The sequence below is a fragment of the Marmota marmota genome, unplaced genomic scaffold (assembly GCF_001458135.2).
Source record: "Marmota marmota marmota unplaced genomic scaffold, marMar, whole genome shotgun sequence".
In the NCBI taxonomy this organism is placed as follows: domain Eukaryota; kingdom Metazoa; phylum Chordata; class Mammalia; order Rodentia; family Sciuridae; genus Marmota; species Marmota marmota.
The window spans coordinates 9,521,530-9,545,307 of NW_026000174.1; the positions used below are offsets into that span (position 1 = coordinate 9,521,530).

Genomic DNA, 23,778 nt, shown 5'->3' on the forward strand with positions numbered 1-23,778 from the left:
TTTGATGAAATTGAGTGTTAACAACTTATCATATTCCAGGAACAATTCTGGACCAGTTTATAGCAGCTATTTAATCAATGCAACAATTATGGATACCAAGGATTGATAGCCTTTTTTTAAGACTGAGGATCTGAGAGGTATATGGTCTTGGCCAAGACATGGATTTATTAAAGGGTGGAATCGGTTTTTGAGCCAACATCTGACTAATTTCAAGCCTGTGTTTTTATGGGTGGATGTGTGACTAGGAGAGGCTGGTTTCTCTTTGCTTCCTAGGACCATCTCTGAGCAGATCCATGTCCATATCCTAAAGTATGATTCATTTGAGCAAGTACAATTACATATACTTAGAGTGTCTCCTGTGCAAGCTTTGGAGGGTCACTAGTAAACAAATACTTGTGAATTAAAGTCTAAGAAATCCAAACAATTACAAACACTTAATAGGTGTTTTAATAAAACCCTACAGAATGCTATAGGAGCATGGACATATGGATAATCTGGACCTCAACTTTTCACTCTATTCCTAGGATTGGGTTTCCTTTTGAAGATTTTTTAGATCACTTACTCCAAGCAATTAACAAAGATGTGATATGTCAACTACTTTCCATGTAAATGAGCTATGATGCTTGGTAATTTCCCCAGCTTCATTATTGATTCCTTAGATGAGAACTATCTTTAGAAAACATGGAACACTCCTGGACATTCACTACCACTTCTAGAAAAATGGCTCCTGTACCACTTGCCTTGGAATGAATGTGTAACACACAATAGATTCCCTTAACACCATCTTGTTCATCTACAAATCACAAGATTGAGAGGTAGCTGAGCAGAAACACAGGAATTTTACCAAAGCCCTCCAAGGACAGTATCTTCTAGAAGAGCAAGGAAAGCAAAAAGCAGGGAATTTTTTGTTTTGTTTTGTTTTTCATTTTCTAAAATCAAGGAAATCCTTATAAATGACTGCAAAATAAAATAATATAGAAGGTCTTATAGTAAAAAGCAAATTCCTTCCCCAGACCCAGACCTCCTCTCCAGAGGCAACCACATTTAACTACTTTTGTTTTTAGTTCTTCGAGTGGTTACTTCCACATCACTTAAACTGCTCCACAATGATGTATCAGTTTTACACTCCATCCATTGCCTTCCTGCTGGGTCAAATGAAGGATTAGCTTACTGACATCCAGCTTCCTTTCACAGTGCACATGTAATTAGGAGTCAATCTAGATCACATTTTTAGTTCTTCTTTTGGATACCTCTGTAATTCTAAATAATGCAATTAAATAGGAATGGTTTTGAAGGGTCAGTTCTTCCGCTGCATGTATGTCTCTAAAGCTTCTCTTCCAGTCAGGGGAAGCTCTGCAGAAAGGCTCCTTATAGAGAGGTCCTCCTCAATATTTTTAGGGGGGATAGCTAAATTAATTTTTTATTATTGCTAATATTTTTCTGGTTGCTTTATATATCTTAGTTACCTTCTTCTCTTGTTCATCTTTGTGATTTGATAGTTTTTGGTTTTGATAAAATTTAATTCTTTTTCTCCTTTGTGTATCTAGTTTACTAATGGTTTTGTAATTTTGATTACTTTCATGGTGGTAGGCATCATTCTTCCACTTCTAATGCAGACTCCCTTAAGCATTTCTTGCAAGGCTGGTCTAGTGGAGATGAGATGCCACAGTTTTTGTCTCAGAAAGACTTTATTTCTTCTTCAGTTCTATGGGATAATTTTGCCGGATATAGTATTTCTGGTTGGTGGTTCTTTCCTTTCAGGACTTTGAATATCTCATCCCATTCTCTTCCATTCTGTAAAGTTTCCACTGAGAAGTCTATTATTAGTCTAATGGAGAGTCTTTTATATATGACTTGATGTTTTCTCTCTTGCTATTTTAAAAATCTCTCTTTTTCTTATACTTTTGACAGTTTAACTATAATATGCCTTGAAGAGGATTTTTTTATGCCGTATCTTATCTGTTTATTTTTATGTGTTGCTGGGGATCGAACCCAGTGCCTCACGCATGCTAGGCAAGCATTCTACCACTGAGCCACAATCCCAGCCCCAAGGATCCTTTTTGCTTAAATCTATGAGGAGATTTTTGAGCTTTCTAGATGTAGAGTTCTATATCTTTCCCAAGATTTAGAAATTATGTTCTTAGAAATCATTTCATTAGATAGGTTTTCCATGCCTTTTCCCATTTATTCTCCTCATAATGTATATCAACTATTAATGACTATTAATATATCAACTATTTTCTTTTTCTCATCAACCCATGAAAACAGCTTCTTGGTTCAAATAAATTTCAGTCAAAAAGTTCAATAAAGCAAAGGAAAGGAAAAATTACTCATAATGTACATATTTGCTTAATGATGTTACAAGAGTCTTATAGGGCTGGGGATGTGGCTCAAGCGGTAGCGCGCTCGCCTGGCATGCGTGCGGCCCGGGTTCGATTCTCAGCACCACATACAAACAAAGATGTTGTGTCCGCCAAATACTAAAAAATAAATGTTGAAATTCTCTCTCTCTCTCTACCTCTCTCTCACTCTCTCTTTAAAAAAAAAAAAGAGTCTTATAGACTTGTTTCACTCTTTTTACCTTTCTTTCTTTCTTTCAATCTGATTGGATTTTTTTCAAAGAATCTGTCTTAAGGGTCTGATTGTTTTTTTTCATTTATTGCCTTCCTTAATTTCAAAGTTTCTGTTTTGTTCTCTTTTATGGTCTCTTTGCTGAATTTTTTCATTCATATCATGAATTCTCCTTATAATCTCATGGGTATTTTATATTTCTTGTATCTCATTAAGTTTTCTTAAAATAACTATTTTGGATTCTTTTTCAGGCAGTTCATTGATTTTTCACCCTCTTTGGGGTCTGTTCCTAGGGAGTTACTATGTTGCTTTGGAGGTATCATGCTACCTTCTATTTTTATATTTCTTATATCTTTATGTTGATATTTGTACACCTGGAAGATCAATTGCCTCTACCAACTTCATGGGGTAACTTTCATAGTGAGTTTCTCTTGGTGATGTGTCCTGGGGTATCAGTTGAGTAGGCCTTATTGGTTCTGGTTCCAGTTGGGTACTTTAATATTGTGTGGCTTCTTCAACTGGAATCAACTGCAGCAGTGCCTGCAGGTATCTCACGGATCTACACTGTGAGCATTTTGGGATGGCACTGATGGTTGGGCTGCAGGTCTCTTTGGCAGGCTGGCAGGTGACTCTGGGTATGGTTAGATTGGCTGCAAGTATATGAAGCTTATCATTCTGCAAGTCTCATGGAAATGGGGTCATGCTCATGGACCCACACAGGTGTGGCACAGTGTGCCTGATAGCAGGGCAGAGGTCTGTCATTATTTGAGGGCTGTGCAACTGACTTTGTAGAACCTCTGGGGCTGTTCTGCTCAGAGTGGGCTGCCAGCTGCTTTGCGAGGAAGGATAGGCAGTGGGGCTGTCTATCTGATTCCCAGAGTTTATGTGGGCTGAGTCACTCAGGGTTGACAGCCCAGGAAGCTTCATTAGTTCTTCATCATGCCTTATATCATAGGTAGTGATCTAGAAATCAAAGCTCAAACTTCTGCCTTTCAGAAGGTGCCTCACTCCTAATGTTGTAAGGAAAGTTTTGACTATGGGACTATTGGATAGCACTAGAACACATCTTGCCAAAGTTAGGTCTTAGCTAAGGGAGCTTGCTCATCCCACAAAAGGATCTCAGAGGTCCTTTATTTTTTCTTTCGAAGAGACTAAGGTGCAGGGAGATTAGCCAGCTTTATAAACTATTTGGAGATTGAGCAGGGCCTTGCAAATGTGACACGGGAAGTGCTACATTTCCATTGCCTTCCACTGGTCCACAAATCTGGGACTCCAGAGCCATCCTTGTGCTACAGAGGGACTAAGAGTGAAATTCAGAATTGGTCAAAATTAATTTTCCACCTAGTCCTAGAGTTAACCAGAGTCATAATAATTAAGTTGATAAAGCAATGAAATGTTAGCAAGAACAGCACTGTCTTATATTTTGTGTATGTGCGTGAGTAGGTGAAAAATCATTAATGCTAAGTTTAACTGCTAAAAAATTTTCATCTTAACTTTTAGAAAAGAAAAAAACAATTCATTAGTTGCCTAGAGTATATAAAGTTCTGAATACTGAGGATATAGGAACATTTAAAATATTCACGAATTTGGTACAATTTCAATAAGCAATCACTATGCATCATGGGGACAGCCTGAGGCTGACGGAGTCACAGAGGACTTCCTGCAGGAGGTGGTGCCTACAGAGTCTCAGAGGATGGATAGGCATTTGACTGTCAAGAAGATACTGAAGGTGCTCTTGCTAGAACAGGAACAGGAAGCAGAGCTGGAGTAGAAGTGAAGAGTATGTTGGGGTTGGGGTTGGGGTTGAAGCCATGGTCGGTGGAACACAATGAGAAGAGATAACCTGGGGAGACAGAAGGGCCTAGAATTCAGTGAAAGCCTATATGCCCTATGAGGTGTTCAAATTTGATCTGATGCAGATGATACCAAGTCACTTAAGAGAAGGGAAGAATAGTAATTAGATTAAAAGTGTAAATATAGCATATTTAATGGTAAGTAATTTAGATACCATATATTATGGTAATTAGATTACAGGATTAGAAACTAGATTGCTTTGGCTACAAAATGGCATAAAACCATTTGGGGACTGCTTTGGATATCACAGTCCTGTTGCACACACTAGGTGCCAGCTATGCTCCCTTGATAACAACCCAAATCTTCCCTGCATGCTTCCAGAAGCCTCTTGGGGTGGAGGGATCGTTCCAGAGTCTTGAAACAGAAAGAAGCATAATTTCAAGGTTCTTGCATGTGGCCAGACAAGGGGAGATGCTGATCAGAAGGAGGGTGGTGCTGGGGAGTAGGGGGTATGGAGACAGAGCCAGGAGCCAAGGGGGGTCCTGACCTGGTAGGGCCTGTGCCCAGGCCTGTGCTTCCTGGAAGGTGGGAAAGGAACCTGCTGCTGGTAGAGACAGGAAGGGAGGAAGTAGGGGACAGCAGGACACCCACAGAGCTGCAGGGAGAAGAGAAAGCCCAGGAGCAGTTAATCCTGCTGGTTGAATTGTTTTTACAAACGACACTCTAAAATCAAATAGATGCAATAAAAACACAGTGGCCTTTTCATTAAACATGCCACAGAGGCCCCTTGTTCAGCAGCCGTTGTCAATCAGATCTGGGCCATTGTCTCTTCCCCCAACCCCCTATAATTGGCATCTGTCTGGAAGAAAACAAATAAATACCAGGTCGGCATTTTAACTAGGGCAGCAAGGAGTGGGGGTGCTGCTTTTCAGAGTCTGCTCCACCAACAGGGCAAGTGAAGGCCTGAGGAGGCCTGTTCCCACTCAGGTGGGGCCTTCAGGTATAGCTCCTCATTTCCCTCCCTGAAGAGGCTGTTTGGATCTTTGCCCAAAGTTAGTGATCCTGAGACCACCTTATACTGTTTTCTGTCTACAGAAGCCTCTGGGAAACCATCGGTAGGAAAGCCTATCTTTCTCCCTTCAGGAAGTCATGGGAAAAATAAGTGGACACATTCTCTGGCTGACTTTGGATACAACCACTTAATGACAGCAATGTAGCACTCTTGCTACAGATGGACTGATGCTAATGTGGTTAATTAGTAATAACAGTAAAGTGCTGTGATTAACTAGTAATAATAGCATGTCATAGAATTTTTATTTAAAATGCTTTTGTGTGTGTGAGCATGGTTGGGATGGCAGGGGACCCAGGGCCTCACACATGCTGGGCAAGCACTCTGCCACTGAGCCACATCCCCAGCCCATAGCACTGTTATTAACTAAGAATTTTATAATAGACTGTTAACTACTACCTTGTCCCGTGTATTCATGTAAGGTGTTTCTTATTATTCGTAGTAGTTATGTTGTTTGAAACAGACGTGAACACTGAATTAGTGAACATTGAGCCATTGCTTCTAGGGGAAAACAGGGTTAGGCTCCTGCTCACCTCTGGTTACTACATTTTCACCAACCCATCAATTCATTACCATTTCATGTGCGTTTCTACTTTAACATAGCTTATTTAACATATTTTTTGATTCACTGACATTGAACACACAGCCAATAGCCCAATAACTCATGTCTGAGTGAAGCTGATCTCGTGCATGCATTTTCCCTGTGAGGCACACTGCGGCTGGCACCTAGGAACACTAGACGGCACTTCAGCACTATGCTTGAGGGACATTTTACACTGTGAAATCACCAAAAAAGGAAACAAACAAACAAACACACACAAAAAAATATGAAAAGCATGGTACTAAATAAACTGTGACAAGGACCCTTGTCTCTAGTAGGAAAGTTGAAACAAGAAGCTGGCAGAGAGCTGCTGTGCTCAAACTCAGCTGGGAATGTCACATTGGGTGACATTATTTTTTTATTACTCTGTGCACAGTCACAAATGACCATGAGAATATTGAGTCATTTGGGGATTACAAGTAAATCTAATGAACAAGCAAATTCACAAATACATTTTAGGGGAAAGGTACACAGGGAATCCATAAACAATGAGGACTGAGTTAGTTCTCACTCATGCCAGTCATTCCCATATTTTGGTAGAGGAAGTAAGGTTTGAAGAGATGAAGTGAACTTACAGTGTCTGACAGCTAGTCCATGGTTCAGGGTCAGTTCACTTAGCCACTTATTTTTGTCAACAAAATTTTATTAAGATACAAACATGATTCATTTATATATTGTCTGTGTCATTCGTTTTGTGTTAAAATGAAGAGCTGAGCAGTTGCAAAGATCATGTAGCCCACAAAGTCTACATTATCTACAGTTCAACACTTTAAGGAAAAGTTTGCTGATCCATGTATTGCTGCAAATTTTCTAGGTCTCCTTTTCCCTTCTGTTTTTCTCTCTGTTTCTCTCTCTCTCTCTCTCTCAGTTCGGAGTAGAGAAGGTTCTCTTTAGTGAGTGACTGTGCTTTTTCAAAGCAGTTCAGTTTTCCCTCTTAAACACTGGAATTTCACAACTGAGTGTTTCCTTCTTCACATTAATGTTGAAAAGCAAAAAAAACTAAAAAAGCTAAGGATTCTTCACAATCATGTGATGAAATAGAAAGGATCATCTATCGAGGTTTACTTAGAAGAAGGTGAAATTTTGCCAGCACAGTTAAAAACATGATCAATTTATAGGTTATACAGGCATCTGGAACTTTTCAGTGAGGAAGTGCTACATCTGGGGCAGGACCTGGGTTCTGTAGGAATTCTAGTTTTCTCTAAGGAGACAAAGACCTACTTTCCATGAATCATCTTTTTTTTTCTTTTCAATCAACTACAATTTATTACAAACTTGAATTCCAGATACTTGGATAAGTTCTATCCATACCCTGAATCATTCATTCTCTATGGCATGTACTATAAGGTCAAAAGAGGCCATACCATGGAAGTAGACAAGATGATCCTCTTTTACACAAGAGGAAACCAAGAATCAGAGATAGTAAGTGATTTTTCCTAGGTTCCAAGCAAGAAAGTAGCAGATTTGCAATTTGAAGCCAGACATTTCTGACTCTAAAGCTTAATCTCTGTACTCTACTCCAGTGTCCTCTGCAGCTTACCCAGCATTGCCCTTCATCCTCTGGCTCAGATTTAGCACCATGGTCTGAGCAGTGAGGCTTTCCCGATATCCTTCTCATGTTGGGATATTCATCTTTGAATTTAAACAGAGCAGGTGGCCTCTGCAGAACATTATGTGTGGGGACTATGTCAAGAGAAGACACTGGGAGATTGCAATAGCCCCGGTGTTGATGTGATGAGGGAGGACCGGACTCCAGTGCTGGCAGTGTGGATGCAGACACATGGCAGGTGGGAGAGATGGCTAGGAAGTAAAACTGACCAACTAAACAATTGATGACATGTGGATGGTAAAGAGAGTGGTGGGGGGAGGCAACAGGGTTGTCTCTAGTTTCTGGTTGGTTAGGTAGGTGGATGGAGAAATCAGTCACTGAAATTGGAAGGAAGCAATTATAGAGAGAAGACAAGACTCCTATGAGAGATCCAAAATGTACCCTGTGAGTGCTTAGCTCGTCACTCAACCTGGTTCGTATCTCATGACTTAATGTGTGTGCCTGTCTCTCTCACAAAACTTGGTGGTACTGAAGGGCAGAGAGCCTTCAGTTCAATGATCCTTCATTTCATGGCTACAATGGCTTCCATTTACTGTTCTTTTGATTACTCTTTTTAGACAATCCTGAAAGTCTTACCAATCTCCTCAGTCACTTCTGCTATGCCTGTAAGTAAAGCAAAAGCCTTGCTTTGGTCAATTCAGAGCCTCCTCTATCTCCATCAGAACCAATAAATAGTGGCTGTCACTCTGTTATTGCACCTCCTAAACTCTTTAGTACTCAATGCAAGCAAAGGGTTGTAAAGACTCTGTTAAGGAAGTCTCTAGTGAGAGCCGTAGCAAAGATCAGGGCCCGAATCTTGCAAAAGGATGGGCTCTGGGCACAGGAACGTCCCCTGCCCTTTCACCCTCTTCTTCTGCAGCCATGCTTATGAAGATTCATTGAACATCTGGGATCCACCATGTTGTGAGGAACATTTTTACACTGGCCTAGAAGCTCCATGAGAGCAGGCATTTTGTCTGTTTTGCTCATTGCAGTATTCTCTGTGCCTAGACTGTGCTTGGTATGCTTGGTACATAGTAGGTGTTTAGTAAGTATTTGTTGAGGAAATAAAGATACCTCCCTTTGAGAAGAAGGATCCGTCCATTCATCCACCATTTTGCCAAGCATCTGTCAGATCTTGAGCCAGGACTTGGGGCCACAAAGAAGAGAACACCAGTCTTACATCTAAGAAACCTTGTGAAGGAGACCAACTGGTCCAGAGATCACACCCATTCCTGGGAGAAGCGTGGCAATGGTGACCTGAGCTCAGTGACAGGGGGGGCAAATTGGAGTGCTACTGACTCCATCTGCCACATCAGGGAGGGCTTCACAGAGGAAGTAGCAGTTTCTCTGGGGCTTGAAGGATGAGAAGCAAATGAGAAAAGCATCAGAGAGGAAAACTTTGAGGGAAAGAACCTAGACAGTTTCCTGAGTCATTTACAAATAACCACACCCTGGGCAGAGGGAGGGAGTTGGAAACAGGTGGTGTGCCCTCCCAGCCCCAGAGGAAGACTAGTTTTTCTCTGAATCCCTATCCTGTCTCCACCTCTCATGTCTCATTATCATCCTACTTGAAGATGAGAAGGAAAAGAGAAGACAGGAGAATGGAGATTATTGGTGGCAAGAAATGTTGAAAATAAATCACACACAACGTAGACATGTGTGAAAAATAAATGAAGGCAAGCTGACTTCAGAGCAGCATTTTCCAAATGGAAATAAAATATTTCAAATTTTCTAACAGGGACTTTTTTTTCTTATCTTTCTTTTTTTTCCTTTTTCATTTTTTTTTTTTTTTTTTTTTTTTTGTGGTACTGGGGATTGAACCCAGGGCCTTGTGCATGCGAGGCAAGCACTCTACCAACTGAGCTATATCCCTAGCAAATAGGCACATTTTTAAAAGGGAAAGAAACAGGTGAGACAGATCAGTTTTAGTAAGATATTTTATTTTACACAATATATTCAAAATTTAAACATGTAATTAACTTTAAAATTTGTAAATGAAAAACTTAGTCTGTGAAATGGGATATGTATTTTACATGTGCCACGAATTATTAGTTGGAACTAGCCACGCTTCCAGGGATGAACAGCTAGCTACACGTGGGCTGTGGTGACAGCATTGGACTACGCCGGCCTAGTGAATGCCCACTGTTTGCTTGATACAGTCAGTATTTACTGATTGCACATTGAATGTTTGATTCAGTTAGCACTTACTGAATGCTCACCACGCATGTGCTTGAGGCTTCCACAGGGAAGTCAGCAAGGAATGGCTGCTTCACCAGGAAGCAGCCAATTTGATGCATTACGGGCCAGTGAGCTAGCCATTTGACTGGGACTGGGGTCTGTTGGTTATCAGGGCTCCCAAACTGGAGGTTGAGGGTGGTACGTGCCCTGTGCTTTTTCCTGTACTGTATCTTGAACAACAACCCAGCAGGTGTTGTGTTTCTACTCAAGACACATCAGCATCTTTTGCCCCGTACCTGGATGACTTCACTTACTGGGTTACCTGTGGGGCCTCTGGGGGTAGTTGTGTGAAAGAACCCTGGATGGGATATCTCCTAGAAATCCCAAATGTTGACAAGACTAAAGGCAGGTGTTCACAGAGGCAACCAGGCATGGCCTTCAGATCTGCTTATGTTCTGGAGTCACCAGGAGCCCTTCTGAAACACACTCTTTGGAGGTCACCCTCTGAGATTCTGATTCAGCTGGTATGAAATGGGGGTGAGGTACAAGTACTTTGTAAAAGTTCTTCCCAGTGCGTTGGTTCAGTTTCCAACACAACCACTGGGAAGCTGCTGCCCAGAGAGGCTGGATTTTTTGGCCAGGATCTTGCAGTGCACCATTCTCCGACCTCTCCAACCACCCATATTTTCTCCTAACAACACTGAGGGCCAAGGACCCTCAGAACCCTCCTTGAATATTCAGGAGGCACTGCCACAAACCAGAAGCTTAGAGCAAAGGGACAGGGATCTATAACTGCTGTGTCGCCTCTTCACCAACAAAGCTCTTGTCAGTTTACCACTCTGGGAAGATTGCCAGGCTCAAGTATTAATAACAATCCCTTTGTTTTTTAAATGCCTTATAATTGCATAAATAAAACCTACTTTCTCTTCTTCAATGGTAATGAGACTTATTGGACTGATTGGTTGATTAATAGTACTCTAATTCCTCCAGTGACAAAACACAAAGGCCAAGCGATGGATGCTGGCTCTGGTGGCTTGGAACTGTGGAGCGGCTGTTCCAGCCAGTGATTGCAGCTGCCTTGGTAGCATGGGGAGAAAGGTGGCACCCTTTCTACACAGTCAGACACTGGTAAGGAGGGGCTGCACTCAACATCAGGAAAATGGCCCCTGCATCTCTCATTGGGATACTGCCCAGCAACACCTTTTTCTTCCCATTACACATTGTTTGTTCTCTGAGAACCTATGGAAGATATTTTTCTGGCTTAAATAATGGTGCTTGTCCTGGGTTTTTAGACATTAGGAATTGCAAAACAAATCAAAACTGATGCTGTTTACTGCTTCCTGTTGGCTGCCAGGAAGCTCAGAGTCAAACCTATATCCCACCTGTAACAGGTATAGAGGTGTCCTCAGCATACTTTTTATGTACTACCAGTAACTCCTATTTATAGAACATTTAGTATCGACTCGGACTCCTGGTACCTTCCTTTCAGCAAGCAGCATATTCCTGGAAAAACTGGAACACAGAAATCACTTTTGTAAATCAAGCCATGTTTTCGGTGCCCTTGGGGAATACAGACACTCATTTGAAACAGATTCCTGTGTTGAGAGTAGCCGCCTCCTTACTCCACCGTGTTCCTGCTGTTCACCATGTTCCTACAGAGGACGCCAGCTGAGCCCAGCTGCTGCCTCTGAATTGGCTGTGAACTCGGCTTTCCTTTTCCTGAGCCCTGCAAACCCCATGCTGTTGCTACAAAGCACAAGGCAGAGCAAAGCCCAGACGGGAGCCCACCTTTGTGGACAGCTTTGCACTGTCACGCACTGGCCTGGAGACAAAGGGAAACGGGAGGGCTTTTATTGGTCATCTGCCTCCTTGCAATGGGTGCCTGATAGATAGCAGATGGAGAGACATGGGAGTTAATGAGGTCTGCGTTCTGGCCAAATGCTTTCCATCATCTTCTCGCCACTGAGACCATTGGAAAAGAATGTTGTGTTGGGCAGGCGGTGAGGGAGAATTAGAAAAGCTAGAGTTTTCACCAAAGGTACTAGGGAGGGGAGGATAATAACAAACATAAATTCAATTCAGCTCTTTTTGGTGAATATTTATTAAGTGCCTTCTATATTAGTCACCTTTATGTCTCATCCCATTTATTCCTGAAGGATATCATTTTTCTCCTTTTATAGCCAAGATACTTAAGACTCAGAGATGTTAAGTAATTTGTCCAAGATCATACAGTCAGCTTAAGACTTAGCTGGGTTTGAATCTAAGTCTCTCTCTTGAATCCTAATGCACCAAGTGACTTCTCTGAGAAGCTCTACCCCTGGCAGTGCCACACATTCCTTTTTGAATTGTTTTCAGAGTTACATCTTGAGGTCTTATTTCCAAAACAGCTCTTGCTGTCGTGAGGAAATGGGGGTGGGAAAAGGGCTGATCATCAAAGCATTAAGGGAAATGTGTAGAACGAGCCGTTTACACTTATAAAATTCGTTTTCAGTTCTAGCCAGGGGTAGTAGTAATTTAATCATCAGGGCTGGCGTCTACTTCCTGGGGGCTCCCTGCACAGGGACAGATGTTCTTTGTTGAATCTGGTAATTTTCAAGAAAAGGTCCAGATTGGAGTGTCAGATCAATGGCTGGTCTCCCTGAACAGAGCTCATAGAAGAACTCGAGGAAACTATCAAGAAACTGGCCAACACAAAGCACTTCACACTGCCGCAGCAGCTTTTTCTTGCTCTCGTGGCAGCCCAGGGAGATAGGTATCATGACGGGTCCCATTGTGTGGATGAGAAAACTGAGCCTCTTGACTCTCCAGGGTTGAGTGCACACCTATCATATCTCAGGGGACACAGGCCTGGTGCCTGGCACATACTGGATTCTTATGCACTTTCTAAACTTCAGATTCCAAACTCTGAGGGTTTATCTTCCCTCATGCCCTCTCCACCTCTGGAAAAAAAGTCCTGTTTTCCAAAGATCAGAAAATCCTTGCAGGGATGTGATGTCATGTTCCTCCACAGGCCCCTTTGGAGTCCCCATGGACCATGCATATGATTTGCTTTCATCCATCCAGAGGCTAGAAGAGACCAAATGTCGGCAGCATAACATCTTCGGAAGAACGCTAAGCCCTGCCCCGGTATTTGTCTCTGGGGGTCAGGGAAGAAATTCAAGAGGTTGTAGAGGAAGAAGGCACTGGCTTTGTTTTGTCAAGATCTGTGCTATTAAATGGTTTCATCCTTAAACCCATACACCCTCCGCCTGAAGAAAAAATAATCCAACAAAAGCGTAAGCTTCCTGGTCTATAGGACCACAGAGCGTTCTCTCTCTCCCTCTTGCACTCTGGCTCTCTCCCTCTTTCAGTTTGTGTATTTCCAGCCCAGCCCCCAGACTCAATGGTGGGTGGGAAGAGTCGTGCCCAGGGGTCACTGGGGTATGAGGCTCCATCCTAGGAGAGTTGAGATGGGGTTTGGATTCAGAGCTAAACCAAGCCAGTCAATATAAGACATTGAAACCTAAGAAGAAAACTAGACTCATTTCCTTTAGCCTTTCAGGGGATCATGGAGAACATTAACAGAAGAACCAGGAACAGAATTGGTGCCTAAGTAATGATGGTTGCATAAGCCCCTTGCCAAGAGTTGGGTGCAGGTTTGAGTGATAGAAACATTAAAGCATTTGGGCTATGGCAACTCAACCCCCTTGCACAACTCTGTCACTAGCTCCGTGGCCAGGTACTGCATTATCCTGGGACTGAGTCCAGGGTTTGCAGTGAGGAGATACTGCCCAGGGGCTTCCCATGCACAAGGTCCAGTTTGCAAAGCTCATGGCAGAAATGACCTACTAGACAGCTTCCCACCACATACCTGCCTCATCAGACAGGAGCACTGGCCCCTGTGCCTCATGGCAAATTTTCATTCAATTATAGCCTCTTTGGAGCCCAGGTGATTACAAATTGACCTGGCTGTGCTCTCTAAGCTGCCTCATTTTCTTTTTTCTTTTTCTTTGGTTCTAGAAAGGAAAATCCAGTCTCAGGAAATGTCATTTTCATAGCCAAGTTATTCTTTGATCAAAGGGTCACAGGAAGAAGAATGGCAGGGCTGGGCAAGGCTGGGCATGGTCTGGGTCTGAGTCCCTCCAGCAAGTCTGCATCTGCGGGGGGGAGGGGTGGTGCTGGGAGGAGCGAGGGACCCTCTGGTGATAATGAGGGCAGCCTAGAAGAGCTTTGAGCCAGCACCAGGAAGTACTCTGTCTGAAGAGGGAGGCCGGTGGTTCCCTGAATCCACAATCCTATTTCACTGCATGAGGCACAGAAGCTGCCAACTGGGCCACAAGGAAGAATAAGGCAGCTCTCCACCTTCCCTGGAGGGCTTCACTGGATTCCAGTGGGTTTTCTATTCTATGATCATCAGTCAAATACCTTCTTTAACTACAGTTTATTCTTTAAAATCAGGCAAATAGAAAGGATTTGTAGAGTGGTTGTGAAAACTAAAATAATGCATACAAAATATATCTAACACATTTGCAGGAATAAAGAGAGTTCATCAAAGGGCTGCTGGCTTGGAATGTAGCTCAGTGATGAATTTCTTGGTTCAGTTCCCAACACTGAAAAAAGAAAGAAAAGAAAGAATGAAGGCAGGAAAGAAAGAAAAGAAAAAAGACCAGACCTGACCTCTGGTAATTTCAAATGGACCAGAGAAGTGAAGAAAAACATCCCTGAGTACACAGCTAGTGAATGGTAAAGCCAAGTCTGAAACTCCACTTCAGCTGCTCATCTTGGGCTTGTTTCTTTTCAGTTGAGCATGAGCGATTGGCTTACCTTGACTCGTGGGTGGATGCCTCAGTCTATGGACTCAGAGCAAGATCACATGCTTTAAAAGAGACCAACAGTTTTGCCTGGACCTCCCTGGTTGAAATAACTGCATCTGCCTAAGCCCCTGGCTCTGTTAGAAGACAAGGATTATGTGATGTGCTGGGAAGCCTATTGGTATTTAATGGATTCACTGTCAGTAAAGATTTTGTGGGGCAAGAAGCTGATAGGATTTAGAGATGTAGGCAGGAAACTTCTCACATTTGAAAATGGATGTTTTACAAGTCAAGACCACTTTTGCCTCCTGCACATTTGACCTCATGAAATAAAGCCCTGTCCTGGTCCTCACAGATGAAGGATAAGAGGTGGTGTAGAGTTGTTGCAAGGGGCCAACCTTTGCTTTCACAAAGACTTGAGTTGGAAAGGAGTTCCCACAGCCCCAGCATGGAGAAGAAGAGAGACGGAAGGAGGCAATGCTTTTGAGCATACATCATGCCAGCTCACCTGGACCAATGTGGAGGTGCACTGGTTCTCTCAACCCTTTGCATGGTCCACAGGAGTGTGGGTGTGTTTGACCCTATTTTACACATTGAGGAAACCAAAGGTCACCAAGGTTACATTTTTTGTCCAAGAGATCATCATCAGTTACTGATAGAAAGGCCTGTTCAACTCCAAAGCCCTTTCCATCTAGACATGTGACAAGCCACCCAACCTCTATCCTCCTTTTCTCACCAATGTAAGGGAGATAACATTAAATTTTCCACTCACCCAAGTCTGTATCAAGTGACCCTTCACCTCACAGGTGTCTGCAGGAAGAAGGCTAGAATTCTTCCACCTGAGCAGGCTCATGTTTTTCAGGCTGTTTGCACCCCCGATACTGGTGGATTCTCAGATGACAAACCTTTTGAACATCCGCCAGGATCTCAACCCTTCTAATTAAAACCACATTATCTGTGATGAGTCTTAATGATAGTATTTGTGGAGTCGGGATGCTCTCTGGTCTCAAGTTCAGTTTTGAAATTTTCCTTTCTGAACAGCACATGACATGGCCTTGATAATGGGTCAAGTGGAGATTCTGTGTGACCTACTTTGATAGCCTGTGTGTTCTCTTTTACTTCAGAAACCTCTACATGGGGAGGCTCAACCTGCCTGGCAGATTGTTTGGTACACAGGTGTCAAAGATACAAGTCAATTATTTCTAGTTTATTATTTTTATTTTATTAGCTGAAGTCTCTTCATCCTCCACCCTTCCAAGGTATAAGTAGAAGGAAGCAAATGGATTAGGACTCACCAGCCATCATCACTATTAGGCTTCAGGGGGCACTTCTGGCTGATGTCCATTTCCTCTAGCTGAGGACCCTAACACCAGCAGGCATGTGGTAAGCTCCAGGCTCTAGGTTCACCTAAAACTGGAAGAGACTGAAGAACAACATCCTGGGTAATGTGTCTGCAGGAATTGACCTATTTTCTTTACTTCTGAATAGGTTTGAAAAAGTTTTTAAATAAGCTCTTTAAGAAATGGCCTAACAGCCCTTTGAGACATACCATCTAGTCGAGAGGCTACTAGGCTTTTCACTTGTACCTTGGAATGGTGGAGCTTGAAGAACCCACAGCTAAGGCAATAACAGTAATAAACTAGTTGACGTGTATTTTTGACACCCATGTCTCCAACCCCCTGAGTTTAGTGACTCCTATTGGATCAACCCAACCACAAAGATTTTGTGGGGCAAGAAGCTGATAGGATTTAGATATGCAGGCAGGAAACTTCTCACATTTGAAAACGGATGTTTTACAAGTCAAGGCCACTTTTGCCTCCTGCAAATTTGACCTCATGAAATAAAGCAGAAGGAAAGGAATACTGCTGCTATTACTCCAAACGGCCAGCATCCTGGGCTGCAGAAAAGCCAGGAAAGGTAAAGCAAGCCCTCCAAACCCAGCTCTGTCAAGTTCTCAGGCAGGGCTGTCATTCCCTCTTCTTATCAGTCCCTCCACCTTGACAGAAAAAGGGATGGAAGAGAAGATCAAAGGACTCTGAGCGTGTTCTTTATAGGTCCTCACAAGAGTATGCTAGGGATGAAGTTGAAATGGGGAGAAAGAATAAAGGATTTTTAATTTTGATTATCTGTGGATTTCTTTTATCCGTGTTATCTCTTTCCTCCAGTTGCTGGGATCACTGACACCTCATTGCCTCCCTTAACTTTGGCTCTTCCACGTGCTGAATGCACATCAAAGGTGCTTTTGTAAGGAGCTATGTGCCGTCATTTTTAATTAATTTTAGTTTTATTTTTACATTTGATCTAATAGAGTCAAATGAATCTTTATTGCTCAGATATTCCTAACTGGCTAAATAGGTCAGCTTTCCAGAAGGAGTTCTCTGAACCTCTTTGCATGTATAGATAACTTCCGTTAGCAGATTCCAGGCTCTATAGAAGACCTGGCTGCAGGGATCTGAGAGGGACACTTGAGCAAGGTGTGGGAAGAAAAGGCTACCTGGACCTCATAACGGCAGCATCCCAGGAGGCCCTTCAACGGGTCCTACTAACTGGGGGTACTGTGCTGGTGCTGAGTGGAGAAGGAGACAGAGGGATACCCATGTTGGTATCTTACAACTCCATGGGAAAATAAACTTGAACAGTTGGGATGGAAATTAGCAGCTACCTTGCTCTTTCTTCCTGAACCTACCCTAATTGTGGGAAGATTTTCCCCATGCCCATCCCTGCATAGTAACTTAAAGAGCTTTGCTGTCACTTGTGAGCCATGCTCCGTAATCCCTGCAGGACCCTCTTACTGGGCTTTTTTCCACTGTTGTCCTTGGATCCCTGCCACTTTATGCCACCTGGAAGTTGCCTGATGCCCCTTCAGTTCCCACCACAGCTTTTGCTTTTAGGGCTGCATACAAATCCATCTGTCCTACCCTGACTTCCACCATCTCCTTCCTCGTCCCAGTTTCTTCTTTTTTCTGATTATCCCCAGGACAGAACAGCCCTGGCTTGTCAAAGAAACCCACTGGGGTAATTCAAACTCCTCCCTTCCTAGGAGCCCTATCCCCCCCACTCCTGCCCCTGCCCCTCCATGTTTGACTCTCCTCCTCTCTTCCAGCCTCAGCTGCTTCCCTGTCACCTTGCCTGCATGGCACTTGAGCAAATAATAACAAACTCCTAATATTATAGTCTGGTTGGGGTTGTGGCTCAGTGGTAGAGCACTTGACTAGCACATGTGAGGCACTGGGTTTGATCCTCAGCACATAAAAATAAATAAATAAAATAAAGGTGTGGTGTCCATCTATAACTCAAAAGAAAATTAAAAATATTGTAGTAAGTTGTGACATTTGTTAGATTTTCTTAACATGTGAAAGGGTAAGGAAACTAAAAGGAATCTTTATACTTGCTGCCCTGGTAACTCCTCTTGTATGGGGGTGCAGAGGGCAGGGTTCAGGGTCAGAAAGAACAGAGTTCAGAAAGATGCAGGGAAACGTAGGCTCAGATCAGCTTCCTAGTTGTCTACAGCTGACCACCGTAGGGGAGTTTCTTATTATTCCAAGAAAAAGAAAAGGAGAAAGTTTAGACCTGTGTTTTATTTACATCAAAGAGATGCCTCCATCCTCTGTTCTCTGCTCAGCATAGCTCCTGGACTACATACTGGAGGTTATTTCACTATGGCTACCTACAGAGCTCACTCATTCCTGTGAATTGCTATGTACTTGTCCAGTGTTGGAATGTACCAGAGGTTGGTTGCACACACCTACTTAGGCATTTCTAGTTTTTTTGCTAGTATGGATAACTCTTTAATGAACTTATAAGTCTATATTGGCATATTTTAGAGTGTAGTTATAACTGGAGAATAATTTTCTAATAATCAAGTGGATGGACCAAAATGTTTTTAATTTTGATGGATATCGCAAATTGTCCTGCAAAAAGCTTTCCCAGTGGACGCCCACATCAATAATCTCTGAGAGGGCCCTTTCCTATGGGCAAACAATGGAAATTCTCAAGCTTTTGTATTTTTGTCAACCTAACATGGAAAAAAATGGCATTTTATTGTTTTTTTAGATCTGTATTTCTTTAATTATCCGTGCAACCAAACATCTTTTCATATGTTTATTAGCTGTTTGTATTTGTTCTTCCCTGAATAGAATGTTTTTATCCTTTGTCTATTTTTCTTTCTACTGGATGGGAAATAAATTTTAAATTGTTTTGTGAAATCAAAAGCAGGATCCAAATCTCAAGTATTTCATCACCAATTTTATTTCAGTTTGTTTTGAGATGCCAAATCAAAGGGGGAGGGATGGGTGTCTAAACATCTTCATATTCTGCTGCTTGAACAGGGGACCCTCTCTACCCTCTCAGCATGGCCTGTCATTCCCACACCGAGTAGAACAAGACAATGAATTATTTAGGATCCCATCAGGTCAGAGGGAAAGCTATACCAATCAAACCGTTCTCTGGCAGCTGCTAAATACCAGGCGCTATGACACAGATGGGCTCTGTGCCATCCATCTAGATGAGGGCTTCACCAACTGCTCACTGAGAACCTCTGGAGGTCCCATCCTTGACACTATCTGATGGACCATGAAGGTCACCAACAAGCCAAGGAGGAGTCTGACAGGCTGTGATTATTTTCCACTCCAGGGCAGCATGGTTTTCTTCCCCTGGCATGAAGGGGACTCATCTTCTGGGCAAGTTCTTGATACAGCAGAAACCTCCTAAAGGGGAAATGAGCCTCTTCAGGGACTTTGATGTGCTTGCCCAGCCTTATATGGTCAGATCCTGAGGGTGAGTTTGGGTGAGTACAGGTGATGAGCTAGGCCCCGTAGATGGGTTGTTATCAGTTTGTCTACTCATTCATCTGTTCTTACATCAATACAATAAACACTGCTGAGATGCAGTTTAGTAAAGGTCTTAAATGTTCAGGTATTAGAAATAGGGTAAGTCTTAGTTCTTAAAATTTACTTGAGTGACACTGGGTAAGTAGTGTTCCTTCTTGTGGCCTTTGAGTTTTCCTTATGGCAAAATGGGGCCAGCAAAGCCCACCATGGAGCTGCATAGTTGGTTGAGCAAATACATGTATTAAGTAACTGTCGCCACAATCGTGCTGTATTAATGAGCCACTTGAAAATTCAGCGACTTAAAATGATAATTTATTCCTGCTCATGAGTCTGGGAGTCAGCTGAGGTTTGCTGATGGACAGTGGGCTTGCTGGGTTTGGCTCCAGTCTGCAGGGGGTGAATCCAGGGGCCTCATGAGATTTTCCTCCTCCCTGGACCAATGGATCAGCAGGAGGCATATGCTCCTCATGGCAGTGGCAGGGGAACAGAGGACAAGCTCCACAGTGGAAAGTCATAAGTGTTTCCACACTTTATATCTGTTAGCATCCTGTTAGCCGAAGCAAGTCACATCACTAGACCAAAGGGTAGCAGTATAAGGGTATGCACTCTGCCTTTAGTAAAAGTATTGAGAAGTCCAGGGCACAGAGCACAAGGAGAACTGTGAAGAACCAGGAATGATCATGCAGTCTGACACTCAGGTAGCTCCAGGCACCGAGCAAGTGCCCTAGTTTTCTGGCAAGTGCACCAGAGAGAACAACTTGACAGAACTGTTCCCCCATGGATGACTGCTACCTCCTGAGCTGCTTTCAATCCATGATTCTCTTTATTTCTTAATTCTTAATTTTTCAGCTTACCAAACAGGGATCCCTTTAAGACAATGAAAGGAAACCAACACTGAGAGATTTCACTTTTTTTTTTCTTTGCCACCTTTTGTCCATAGTTTCATGTCCCTGGTCAGTTTGGACCATCCTCAGTTCTCATTTCCTCAAATCCATCCTCTCCTCCATTACTCCCTCTGAAATTGCCATGAGCTGTATATTGATCTTATTTATCCTCCTTTGTTGTAACGGATCTGTCCTGTTTTCCATCTATTCCCATGTGCTGCATTATGGGAAATTTCCACAAGCCTATTTTTGAGTTCCCTAAATCTCCCTTTAGCTGTACTTAATCTGCTATTTCATTCAGTGCCTGAATTTTAATCTTAATGACTGTGGGTGTTTTGTTTTTTTTTTTCATTTCTCACATTTTACTTGGTTATTTTTCAAAACTGCTTTTATGTTTTCATAGTTGAAAGAACATAGTCTTGTTCTTTTAATATAATTTTATCCCTTCATTTATCTTTTTAGTCATTTAAATACATCCATAATCTCTCAGATTATTTTAGTATTTCAAGGGTGTTAGCTTCCTTGCACCTGCTGGTGAAGAGTTCTTGGGTGATTTATCATTTTCTGTAAGCTCATCTCCTGTTTCTTTTGCTTTGTTTTTCCAGTGTGATTTTTCTACCTGCAAAGTTATAGAAATGCCCCTACAGAATCTATGGGACTATTTTCTGCCAGATTTGACCAAACACCACAGAAGGTCCATTGGTTGTGGGCTGCCTTTCATGTTAACTTCTTGGTTTAGGATGCTAGTAACTCGTAGGTATTCTAAATTTGGACTTCAGAGTTTTTCTGTATCATGAAAATATCTTTTTCTCTATTCAAACACCTGAGCAGAAGCAAATTTCTAGTGCTCCTATGTGGCTGGATAGACAGAATCTCATACTTAGAGGGAAGAAAAGCTTCCAAGATCCAGGGCTTATGCTGGGATCTTGGCACTCTTTTCTAATTCTCTGACTCACATGATCATGTGGTCATTGATATGTCAGTCCCTACCTATCCAGGTCTACGTGTCGTCTGTGCTTGTGGGGCCACCATGGTGTCAGTTTTTTTCACCTAACGCTCTAGCTAAATATCCCTTATTTGATTTTTTTTTTCCTTTCCATTTCATTTTGTCTCAAATTTCTGGATGGTTTGATGGGAAGGAAAAGCCATACATCTAATCCTCCATATTGCCAGAACCCAACACTTAGCTTCTCAAAAAATCACTAATGGGTCCTTGTATTTTAAGCTTCTTCCCAAGACATTGCCCACAGAAATACATGTTCACTGAATAATTGACTAGCGAGGCACCTGTTGGATTTAAAAAGCAATTGAGAATTTAAGCTCTGCCTAGCAAGTTACTGTCTAGAGTTGCCTTCTATTGACTCCTGTAATAATTAGAATTTCAATTATTCATTTTCAATTAGAAGCATGGCATAATGATCACAAATGTCATTAAGAAATTTAATTGTGTCTAATGTTAGATTGATAGAAGGCAATATTTTCTGGGACAACAGGCATCCTCAATTAGAAGAGCAAAAGTTATAGGAGAACTTTTGAAAGATGCTAAAAGGAATGTAGAGCCGTGGGGTTAGCCTTCAGTGGCACAAGAATGTGTGATTCTGTTTTCTAGTTAAGACAACGGTATGCAGTCTGATAACTCCCAGGTGCAACATAGAAAGTCACTACCTATAGCCTTGGCAGGTCACCTCAATCCAAACAGAAACAATGGCTGTGTGGCAACAGAAAAGACTTAAGTTGACAGAACCAAATTCCATTTGTGCCCACCTGGTGCCTGGTGCCTTGTGCCTTGCTTAAATCTATGCTTAGATTGCCTCAGTCTCACAATCACCTTTCTAGGCATTTTCTTAGATGAAAATTAGTGGAGACACAAATATCGTATTGGAAGTCATTGATGCTTAGCAATGGTTTCAGTAATGAATGAATGATGGTGCAACTCATGCAGACAGGAATTGGTTACTCAGCTCCAACTCTGTCAGTTATGGGGACAATCAGCTTACATACATTTCTTAATTTCGTCTTCCAGTTCACTTCCTGAGATTACTCCTGTTGGAACTATGGGGGAAACTAGCTAAGAGAAGCTGGGTAAATTGCTCAAGGCCACAGAGCTAGAGAGTAACAGTTGTAAAATCCAAACCTGGATCTTTGTTTTTGTTGTAGTAGTTGTTGTTGTTTTGTTTTTGTTAACACTGTGTATTGAGAAAGCAAGAAAGTTGGGGTAGAGTTTTGAAATAAAGCAGATAGATGTTTTGATATGTTCATGTAGCTCAGGGATTTTTGTTTATTCGTTTTGCAGAGGGGTTGAGGGAGCATAATTCCAATTTTTCAGGAGAATTTCACATGGCTGCATTTGCTGGATGGATGGATTTGAAATAGCACCCAGCATATAGGGGCTTAATAAATACTTAATGACTTTGTCATTCATTAGTGATTCAGTTGCTAGCTGAGGGGTCACACTAATTTCTTTTAAAAGATGGACTAGAATCATGATAAAAAATGCATGGGCTAGGTTTAGTATTAGAGAGAACTTATGTTCAAATCTTGGCTGTTGTGTTTACTAGCTCTGTGCCTGTGACCAGGTGAATGAAATCTTTCTGTGCCTCAGTTTTCTCACCTGTAAAATGGTGCACTTAGAATAGTCTGTACAGATAGTAAGTACTAGATAAAAGTTATTGTTTTGTTGTAAGCACTCAAGAAAATGGGGCTTATAATTAACAATTGTCATGCATGCCACTAAGGTTGTGTAATGATGCTGAAGATCAGGTACAAACCTAGATCCCACAGGTAGCATCATCAGGTTGAAACTCAGACCTTCTTCCTCTTTCCCTGTATTTCTTTCCTACTTTTCTGGAAACCTGGTAACCATTTTCTGAAGTCCCAAAGAGGACGACAGGGGAGGAAACACATCAGAAGGAATGGGATAAGAGAGGGGAGACTTGTCTTCCCACAAAAGGAACAAAAATGGCCCTTTATTCAAAATCTCTGCTGAAAGGGAAAAATCCTCTGCAGAAAAAGTTGACCATATCCAATAGAAGATGCTGTGGTTTCCATGGCAATTAATGGTGTTAAGTGCACTTCATAACTGAGAGGTCTCTGTGAAGATGCAGGAGGAAAAGAGAGAAAGGCGTGCATGGTTTTTTAAAAATAGTATTTGAAGGTGTTTTTTTTTTCCTTGAAAATCCTTTCACTGCCTCGATTGGGCAGGAATTTGATTTTCGAATTCTTGGGAGGATGTGCAAAATGACTTTAGCAACAGAATTAGAGATACAGTTGAAACACCCAAAGTAGGCTTTCCTCGAGGCAAGGAGGACACTTCTGAAAGAAGCTTCCTACCTTCACTCCAGAGCTGTCCTCCAGCCCTGGTGGGAATTCTCTAACACCATGGTCCCAGGCCACCAAGAGAAGGCTTCCCTTGCTCTAGTGCCCACAACTATGGGACCTCAGCAGGGAGAGGTTTGCAGGACCCCTGCTCTA

The 23,778-nt window shown here is 42.3% G+C and overlaps 1 protein-coding gene and 1 non-coding gene across 23 annotated transcripts in view; one reads left to right on the forward strand and one right to left on the reverse strand.

Annotated features, from left to right (window-relative positions):
- Positions 1 to 23,778, forward strand: part of Tenm4 (teneurin transmembrane protein 4) — a 2,842,490-nt gene that overhangs the window by 2,294,783 nt on the left and 523,929 nt on the right. The gene's annotated exons all lie outside the window — the stretch shown is intronic.
- Positions 9,427 to 9,499, reverse strand: Trnaa-cgc. The gene has a single exon. It is a non-coding gene; the product is annotated as a tRNA-Ala (tRNA).